This window comes from Neltuma alba, unplaced genomic scaffold (assembly GCF_004799145.2).
Source record: "Neltuma alba isolate B1F8T4 unplaced genomic scaffold, ASM479914v2 tig00012485_pilon, whole genome shotgun sequence".
In the NCBI taxonomy this organism is placed as follows: Eukaryota; Viridiplantae; Streptophyta; class Magnoliopsida; order Fabales; family Fabaceae; genus Neltuma; species Neltuma alba.
The window spans coordinates 21,308-32,198 of NW_021636959.1; the positions used below are offsets into that span (position 1 = coordinate 21,308).

The 10,891-nt window shown below is 33.5% G+C and overlaps 1 pseudogene; it reads left to right on the forward strand.

Annotated features, from left to right (window-relative positions):
• Positions 1-401: 401 nt before the first annotated feature.
• On the forward strand, positions 402-1,289 carry LOC114727557 (F-box protein At2g02240-like; annotated as a pseudogene).
• Positions 1,290-10,891: the final 9,602 nt, after the last annotated feature.

The following is a 10,891-nucleotide window of genomic DNA, read 5'->3' on the forward strand; positions in this document are numbered from 1 at the left end:
GACCTACCCTCCTTCGTTAACCTGTTGAAACAGAGGCGCGAGGTGATTTAGGATAGGAGATTCCATTCTTAGCAATTAAGGGATCTTATCAACAATTAGTTTGTGATGTGTTGAGGCGGCAGTTACAAATTTATTCAAAAAATAAACAAAGGAATTTATCTCAACACCCGTCACAATCGAGGACCGAGAACAGTGGATCGCAGAAAGCCAGAAAGTGATGAGGACTTTCGGGGAGCTGCGATAGTTCAAAAGTCAAAAGGAGGGGAAAACCGGGGGAAAGTGAAGGCTGTGGAATAAATAAAAGCTTAAACGCGTGGAATTCCTGGCGTCTATAAGTAGCCCTCCGCACCCCGAAGCTGAACACTACACTAGCCATACCTCCATACAAAACTCAGGCCCTTATGGATAATCTCCCCGAAGCTTGCATCGCCCATATCCTTTCCTTCACATCCCCCCCTGACGCCTGTAGGCTTTCCTGTGTTTCTTCCTCCTTCCTTTCCGCCGCCGTCTCCGACGCCCTCTGGAATTCCTTCATCCCTCCCGATTGCCTCTCCTTCCTTTCTCCTCCCCCCTCCTTTCCTTCCAAGAAGGATCTCTTTCTCTCTCTCTCTCCCAGCAACCCCGCCTCATCGACAACGGTCTTAAGGTATTTCTTCCCCTTCTTTCTCCTCGGTATCTCAATCTTATTTCATTTTTAACTCTTCCAGTCTTACTGCCTTAATCTCATGCCTCTTTATATATATGCACAGAGCTTTTGGCTGGATAAATTTAGTGGGGCAAAATGTTTCATGCTGTCCTCGAGAAGTCTCTATATTATCTGGGGTAGCACTCCCGTGTATTGGACGTGGCTTTCGGTGCCGGAAAGCAGGTTTACGGAGGTTGCTGAACTTCGTGACGTGTGTTGGCTGGAACTTGGAGGGTACATCAACACGCGCTTGCTGTCTCCTTCAACTCTGTATGCCGCTTACCTTGTGTTTAAATTAACGGCTCACACCAAGGGGCTCAAAAACAAGCCGGCGGAGGTCTACATTGGGATTGCCGGGAATAAAAGCAAGCGATTCGTCAATTTGGTTCCGAGAGAAGCACAAAGCCGTGCCATTCCACTAGAGAATCTTAATCAACAGTATCCAAACAAGAGAGCAGATGGATGGTTGGAGATCGAATTGGGGGACTTCTTCAACGAAGGAATAGATGACCAGGAGCTAGAAGTGGCCGTTTTTAAACTCACTGCACAGTGGAAGAGGGGCCTTGTCATTGAAGGATTAGAAATTAGGCCCAAACGCACTTAGTGAATGGTGAACCTACGCTGCCAGTTTCTGATAGATCTTATTTATCTCCATATCAGGTCAGTGAAGTTATGTAAAATTAAGAGCTTCACTTCCTTCTCTATCGAATCTTTGTAATAGTGTGTGTTAATCGAGTTGGACAATACTATGGCCTTCTTATTGCAAAATGAAACAAAAAAAAAAAAGTACAAAGGCCAAGGCACTAATCAGTAATCACAGCAAAGAAAGAAAAAAGCACTAATCAGTAGTCAGTAATCACTGATTTGTATATGTGTGTATTCTTTATTATATTTTGAGGTTTTGAAAGTCAATGGCATTAAGGTCAAGCCTTTGAAGCCAACTGCAATTGACGTTGAGGCCAATTATGGATTGCAAGTACTACCATTTTTTGGGATATTATATACTACCTCTGATCCTAATTATAAGACCCAGTTGATTTATTTGAGGAGATTAAAGAAGTAAGTTAAGTTAGTTATTTGTAATAAATAAGTGTTGTTATTCCTAAAATATCTTTGCTAATTAAGTGTATTGGCTAGAACTATCATTATTAGAAGGACTATCTTGAAAAAAAATGCATAAATATGTGAGACAAAATGGATTGGGGTCTTATAATTAGGACCAAACAAAAAGTCAAATGAGGTCTTAAATTAAGGACCGGAGATAGTATTGTTTTGTTGTCACGCCTTGAAAATTGAAAAGTGACCCGCATAGAATATAAGAACTCATATTTCTAAAGCCTTTAAGATATACAAACAAATACTTAATAATTACAAAAATCTTAAGGGTTCATCCATTATTTCTAGCTCATATATAAATTTATTTCTTATTATCCCAACAGTAAGTTTTTTTTTTAGAGATTTTGGAAGAGCTTTCCTTGCAAGTCTTTTTTTTTTTTTGGGAAAATTCTACAACAGTCCAATAGTCGAGTAGCAAAAGAGAGCTTCGTTCCATAACCACAATATACATATACATATATCCCAATGTATCAAAAAGAAACAGGGGTCTTGCCTATAGGCTACATGGAGCACCTAAACTACAAAAATAAATACTTAAATGTAAACTTAGATTTACATTACTAAAAGATGTTTTGAAACGCATTTACAAGTTTTGATTATCAATGAGTGTCTTTGCCGTTCAATTGGAGATATAGAAGCAATGATGCTGTTTGAAGACAAAATAGTTCCCATTAATAAAAATAAGGTAAAAGAAGTGCTAAAAGAATAAATTATGAAACATAATCATGTAAAATAAATAATTTACCCTTGCTTTTAAATTCTTAATAAGCCATGAAAACATAAAATAAAATATATGGAAAGCTTTTGATATGCAAATTAAACCCAACATAAAAAAAAACTTATTTATAAATTCAAATTACAAAATAGTGTGAAAACTTTTTTTAGTTGAGGATTTCAACAGAACGAATAATAAGTGCGGACACACAGTCCACGAGATGAGTAACTAACGTGCACGGTAGAAGCAATGAATTCAAACGCAAGAACGATACCGATGAATATCAAACAAGATGTTAACCATGATGTACCATCACAAGCGTAACTAAAACCACGAATACAAGCACGACCGGAGCCACGAATGACAAGCACGGCCAAAGCCATGAATTACAAGTGCAGCTAAAGCCACTGATACAAGTGTAAGAACAATTCCCATGAATAACAAGCACGGCTGAAGCCACGAATAACAAGCAAGCTCAATATTAACCATGGTACACCAAGGGCTAACAGTACTGTTGTTAGCAACTAAAGTTCTGTATTCAGTACTTAGAAAGAAAAAAAAGAAAGAAATTTTCAAGCATGCACGGGGTCAATATACCATTAAACGAAAGATATCTTCATCCTATAATGAAACCTCATAAAGAAAGAATATTTTGTAACAATGATCCCAGCATGAAATTTTTCAAATAACATTTTCAAAACTTTCTTTCAAATTCCATTAGTGAGTGAAGAAGGATTCTTCTCAAGGAATATAAGTTCGCACAAGGACATTTTCAAAAACATATAAATCATTACTTCGTCCGGGCATTCGAATATCAATAAACAAATATTATAGTTCCAACAAGCCTATTTTCAATCAAACAATATTTAAAACAAAAACATTGATAATATGAACAAATATAACATTGAAAAACATATCATTTATAAAAATTATCATGGAGCGCTGTTCACTAAGCAGCCATTTATCTTAATCATACTATTTACTTTCACTTATACAATTCTGCAACTCCTCAATCTCGTAGTGTCACATAAACAAAGTATTAATACTCCAACCAAAAGAATCTTTCATAACAATTTATTCAATGAAATTTTAGTAAATTCTTCTTCTTCAGTAAGTCTCAATAAATTGAAAAAAAAAGTGTATAAATATTTCACTCAATGCCAACATTCAAGGGGTTTTATTTAAATTGATTTGTGGATACTGCACAATAATCCAACTCCTTTTTTTTTAAAACACTATTCCATAAATCAATTTATAAGTGTCCACTAATCTTAGTTTAATTAAATTCTTCTACAAGATTGCACAGCTATTCCAAGCACATCTTAGCTCAACCCACACAGTAAATATCATGCTATAAAAATCAACAACCATATAGCTCTAAAGCATCCAAATAGCTAGTTACAACACCTTCATTATCATGTTCTATTACTGGCCAAGCAACTACAAACACCCTTAACACAACACAAAGCTGCATAAGTTAATTTCTCAACACTATTTACATATACATAACAAGTGATTAGGTTCCATAGTTCTTATTTTGCAATCATCAGAATATTAACACAAACATATCCAAATAAAATTCATTCCCTCATGTCCAGACCAAACAAAATCTCCCTGGTTCTTCATTCACACAATTCGTCAAACACCTTATAGGCATTCAACTTGACTCAACAACCCAACATAATCCACAAGTCGGAAGCCATGAGTCACTTCTAATATATAAGCACAAGTATATATGTTTCAGCATTCACATTCAAATAAACATCATATAGTCCATCGAACCCAAAATTTATCAAAATTCAGTGCAACACCATAGCAACGCCAAAAAAATGAACTAACAAAACCAATATAAACCCACACACCCATGTCCACCAGTGCAGAAGATTAAATAGAAAATAGGCAAATTAAGTCCAATCTACTCCCCACTACAACAGCAACAAAAGCGAGGGAGAAGAATAGTGAAACTCCTCTTAAATACACCGTTACTCAAGCAAAATAAATAAATAAATGAGTAGAAGATTTTAGCTTACATGAGTCCCTGCTAGCAGCGGCTATGAAGGAAGAAAAGGGGGGAAAAAAGGAATAGAGCTCAATCTTTTCCAAGCTATCAAGGCACCAATCAGAGCAAAGAAGAAGATAGAATGGCAAAGCTTGAAGGAAGAAGTGCAGAGCACACCCATAGCACTCGAGCCGCTAATGAACGCACGGCCAGGAGAGGATAGTGGGAGAAGTGATTTTTTTATTTTTTTCCTTTGGCTAGAGGGAGAAGTGATGGAATCACAAGATGGAGTTATCGAATCAAAGAAGAAGGATGGGGTTTTTGAATGGAAAATGAGTTTTTGTAACTCAAGCAAAGCTGACCTTTGGTCAGGACGACGTGATGGAAAAGCAACGGAAAAAGAAAGGAAAGGAAGAACACAATTATAGACACCTCATTTGTGATTGATAATTTATTCTGGTTTTTGATTGAGATATAAATATATTTATAACTAAAGGGAGAATTAATGAGTAGGTTTGTATCTATGCATGCAAACTGAACAAGGTTGGTTTGAACTGAATAACAGGGGCCGATTGACATGGATTTTTTTCATCCAAATTGACGCAGTAGTGTTGGCGAATCGATTTTTCCCATAAAAAAAAAAAAAAAGAAATTTAGTAATATGTAAATTAGAAGGCTTGTGAACTTCATTAATACAACGGGACTTGACATGAAAATTGAGACTAGATATCAACATAAGTAATTAATAATGTCTTTTTTACTTCTATTAGGAGAGATAATTGAAAAGAAAATGGGATGAGAGAGAATTGAAAATAGAAAATTAAAGATAGAATATTTTCTTTCACTATGTTTAAATAAATAAGAGAAAGATACTACGAAAAAAGTGACTAAATTCATGATGATAGTAATATCCATATGAATAGGATATGGGCAACCTGTCTTTTTTTTTATTTTCGACATAATTTTAGAAAGCATCTTTTCAAAATTTCTTTACTTGACAATAATCTTTGGGAAAATCACCGCTGAAATTAAAAATTTACACACAACAACCGGTTCATAAAAAGTGTTGTTAAAACTCATACTAATGTTGTAACAGGTCCTTGCAATTTTTTTTTATTTTGGCAGTTTTTTTAACAATTTTTCCTAAATTCCAGCAAACATATGGGCTTTAATTATAAAATATGGGCCTTAAGATGAACTGTTGGGCCCAACTAACAAAATATTTGGGCTTCAAAAAAATCCTAGAATTAAATATCGCCGCATTTTGTCATAAAAGAAGAATTCATAGCATTTTTTACTCTGACCGCTGCAAAGAGAGGCCGAACAAAACATTTCAACAAACCAATTTAATTTATTCAAATAATTTAGTAATATATAAGGCTAAAGTGATCGCTAAGAATAATATGGAACATAGATATTAGCATGTTGGGACTAACAGAAAAGATTAGTCTTCCATAATATAGTGAATTAAAATTCGAATTCCTGCTATGAGATATACCTATAATTAGTATCCAACTATACTTCAAATAAGATTGCCACCAATAGGAGAATCACTATGCCTGGCAAAAAAAAAACCATGTAAGATAGATTAATCACTTATGGGACCTACAAATTAAAAATACTAAAGTATCCGGATAAAATTTTTAAAATTATTCAAAAAAATTAATGTACCTTACTTGTAGGAAAAATGACATAAAAAGAACTTGAAGATTGTATTATTCCAATTTAAGCATCTAAGATGTCAAAATCTCAGGGAAGGAAGTGGTGTCTGATATGATATTTTTCAAATATAGTAAAATGTCTGAAATGTCCTTGCATCAAAGTTGTTTTTCCAAAAAGCTAACTTGGGTTGGGCTAAAAGTCCAGCCCATTCATCAAGAATGTTGAGTCCCGCTCCCCCGCCCCCCCGGTACAGGGGAAAAGAGAGTCCCAATCTTATATGCTCGTCACAAGGAATGATAATGCACTAAAATTTTTTTGCAAACTTGGTTAAATGCTATACTTAGCAACTGATCTTACGTTTGGACCCAAAAAAAAAAAACAACTAATGTTAGATAAGGTATTGGTGTAATATTTAATGAGTCCCTTTTTCTTGCCATCTCATCGCATCTTTTGTTCATACTTTAACTCTTTAAGTACTTATTTGGTACTTACCAAAAAAAAAAGTACTTATTTGGTATCAACTAGAAAATTTTCTCCTGTGCCATGCATGGAGTATTATATTTGATTTGATTTGGAATTCTAATAGATTATATTATCTTAGATAGCTCAAGATTTACTTAATTATTTATTTCTCCCTTTAAGCCTCCAACCGAAATACTATTTAATTATAATGTTTCCCATTTAATTCAATATATTTAATCCCAATTAACATATTATTCATATTCAAAATTAATTACTAATTTTTTGTTTGAGCCTCTAATTAAAATCCCATTTAATAATGATTCTCTTTATTTAATTCAATATATTCAAATCCCAACTAAGATATTATTCAAATATGAAATTAATTATTCAAAGGGAAAGAACAAAGTTGGCAAAAGAAAAAAGGGAAAGAACCAGAAACCATTGAGACGGCCAACGACTTCACCCAACATTACACCTAACACCCTTAATTATTGAATTGAGAAAATAAAATATAAAAATTCTTTTGTTTTTCATGCACGCCCCCAGGCTCGGAGAACAGCATCCAAATGGCACCCACCTATTGAACTTCTGTTGGTGCTAATCACTTCACTATGATCATGAGATTTCTCTCTCGATACAATTTTAAACGTTGAAATTTAAAATTTTTAAAAACTAATTTTTAAATAAAAATTATTTTTTTTGGAAAATTAGCAATTAAAAGATGACATTTATTTCAGATTCTGCACAGATCAATGTATTAAACTATTAATGCTCTGTTTGGTTCAATGGAAGGAAGAGAACGGGATGTTAATTGGGAAAAAGGAGTTATGATTTTGTTTGGTTCAAAGCGAAGCAATGGGAAGGAATTTTTCTTATTCGGTTCAGAAGGGGAGGGGAGGGGAAAGAGAGTTAATTATCAAGTGACAAATAAACTCGTATTTCTTTATTTAGATTTATTATTATTTTATTACAATATTTATATTAAAATGATCATTTTCTAAATTATGAGTCTCAAGCAACTAGTCACAGCACCTATACACGACACAAAAAATTATATCCATTTTAAATAATGATTTTGTTAATTATAACATATAATTTCATTAATTTTATAATTATAACGTAATATATGCGTGTATAAAAAATAAAATATATACATATCATAAAAATATATACACTTGTCCCGTCATGAAAAAATATTATAGCCATGATAGAAATATTAGCCCGACAACAATCAAATATTAAATAATTAGCAAGGATAATTTAGTCAGAATGACACATAAAATTTCTCTCCCTTCGGAAAAAATTTTAAATTTGGAGTGGAGCAGAGGGAGGTGAAAGGAGCACTAAAAACAATTTTTTTCCCCTCCATTCCCTTTCATTTTTTAAATCAAACACGCTGAACCCATATATGTAAAATATAAAAATAAAATTATATTAAACTTGAACCGTCTAATTTTGATCTAGACAGTGTAGATTTAGTGCTAATGACTTAGGTGGTGACCATCGAAAGTGAATCCCCTGCCTAAAGTTAAGCCTCTTGTGCGCAAAATCTTTAAAACTTTTGTTTTGATTAATTAGGCAAACAAAAAAAAATTTTCCAATTTTTGAAAACACTCCGTGTGTATGCTTCCTTATGGTAATGGCCAACGAAATATGTATAAGGCTGAACTGGACAATTAAAAGGGGCAACCGATGGAGGCCATGATATATGGTAGTTAAACAAAAAACACAGAGCAAGGGAAAAACTATTACTATATTACATTTGTGGAAAGAAAAAGTCATAAGATGTAATAAGCATGATCAAAAGTATGATGAATTCTGAATCAGAAGAAATGAATCAGTGAAAATTAAACTGCACGTACAATGCCCTTTGAATATTCTGAATCGAATCAGTAAAAGAACCACATATGTAAGTCTAACATGGAATCTTAAGGTGTGTTTGGTATGAGGGATTTGGGAGGGAGAGAGGGGAGGGATTTTAATCATTTCTCTTTGTTTGGCAATATACAAATTTTAGGAGGGGAGGAAATTTTAAAAAATTTTCCTTCCCCTTCCCTCCTCAACCTCCCCTCCAAAATTGGGAGGATTTGGAGGGAAATGACAATATTTTATAATGTTGTGACTATTATGTCCATATTTTGTTATGTTGTGACTATTATGTTCATATTTTGTCATGTTGTGACCATTATGCTCATATCTTAAATAAAATAAGAGCAAAATTGTTCATATTAAAATATTTTTCCCTTCCCTCCCCTCTTTTTTTATAAATCCAAACAAGACAATATTAAAATCTTTCCACTCTCCTCCCCTCCATTAAAATCCCTCCCCTTTCCTTCCTCTCATTGAGCCAAACATACCCTCAGAGACGAACCACTCCATCACCAATATTGGAGCTTTGATCAGAGCTAAAGCAAACTCAACCATGATGAACACACAAAGGCAACATGAACCATGATGAACACACAAAGGCAACATGGGCACATGCATATTAATACCAACCTGCAAAACACACACAGTCCTTCTTACTAATGATGTCATTCCTGAAATATTAATTCCTACGATTCTTACTTAGGATTCTTTGAAATAACTGAGACTTACCCAACAATCCAAATGATAACACCGATAAGAGAGAGAGGCAGAGACAAGAAGGCAAAGAGAAGCCCTAGCAGAAACCCCAAAAGCCTGCATTTACCGTCTTCAGAGCAGCACATGATGGATTCTTCCTCCTCCTCCTTCTTTTTCTTCATGTTTAGGGTGTGTTTGGGTGTCTCTCCAAATCATGGTTTGGGAAAAAAAAACCAAATACCCATAAAAAAAATCAAAATCATGGTTTTGGAAAAAGCATTTTGAATCTACTTTTAGAAAAAAAATTGGAGAGTGTCATACAGATACGAGGATCTTTTTTTGGGACTAGACACATATGCCCCTCAAGCTTCAATCTTCCGGTCCTTTACTGTTTAGAGAGCTGGTATGTTTTTTTTTTTTCTTTAACCAGAAAGAGGTAGTATGTTGTTACATTGTACTTTTTTTTATTTATTTCTTTTCTGTTTATAAAAAATTATTCATCTTTTTCAAAAATATTTTTAATCTTATATTTTATAAATATTTTTACACATGTAGTAATAACTACTTATTATATTAAAGATAAGAGGTAGTGTGTTATTATAAAAACTAGTTGTGAAAAAATGTTATAGAATTTCATGTTTAAAATCTTTAAAGCAAATTAATATTTTTCTATTAGAAAAAAATAATCATTTTTCTATAAACATATTTAATCTTATAATTTATAAATATATATACATATTAATTATTTATTAATTATATTATCTTATATATTATTAATTATGTTGGTAAAAATTATTTTATTAACAATTTTATTCCTTCAAATCAAAATATATTATAAAATCTATCTCTTATATAATTGTCATATTAACTTATATCTTTTTTAGTAATTTACACATGTAAAAAGTGTTTCTGGTAACAACTATTCAAATACTTTCACTTCTCAGAATCATTTTTTTTTACAAAATCTATTTTTCAAAAAATCTATTCTCTCCAGAATCTGTTCTCCAGAAACTGTTCTTCAAACCATGGTTTGATATTATCTGAACACCCATTTAATGGCTGTTTCTTGCTTCTGAGAGGTCAAGGACGATATAAACTTATGATATTCACGGAAAGCACAAGATATATTAATTAAATAATGAGGCGTATAAATATTAGGAATTATTGGCGTGCGACGCATATATATAACAGAATCCCACGTTGTCCTCATCGCTCCAACATTTCTCTCTGCGCACGCCACTTTCTTGCAGTTATAAACTTTCATTTTTGTTTCTTATTATTATTTCAAAAGTTTTTGAAGTTGCAATCTTATATTGGGCCTCTGGATTCTGTTGAAGCCGCATGCAGGCAAAGGCTTGGGCCATGGAAGAACCGTTTGGCACAAGAAATAATTATTTCCCTTACCAGCAGGGGTTGAGCGTCAAGGTTCAATTTGTTCGAGAATGCAACCAAATTACTGATGGGCTAGCAAAGATGGGACTTACAAGTTACAACTACTGCACTTCTTGACATTGCTCCTCAACACATGAGGGCACTGGTAGATAAAGAGGCTTTGGGATCTCAATCCCTATTGTTCTAATTTATTTTCAGCTATTATCTTTTGTAACAAAAAAAAAAGCGTTGGGTCTAGCGAAAAAGGCGTTGGTCCCTCATAACATAACTAACTGAAGTTTGAATATCCGCCGAG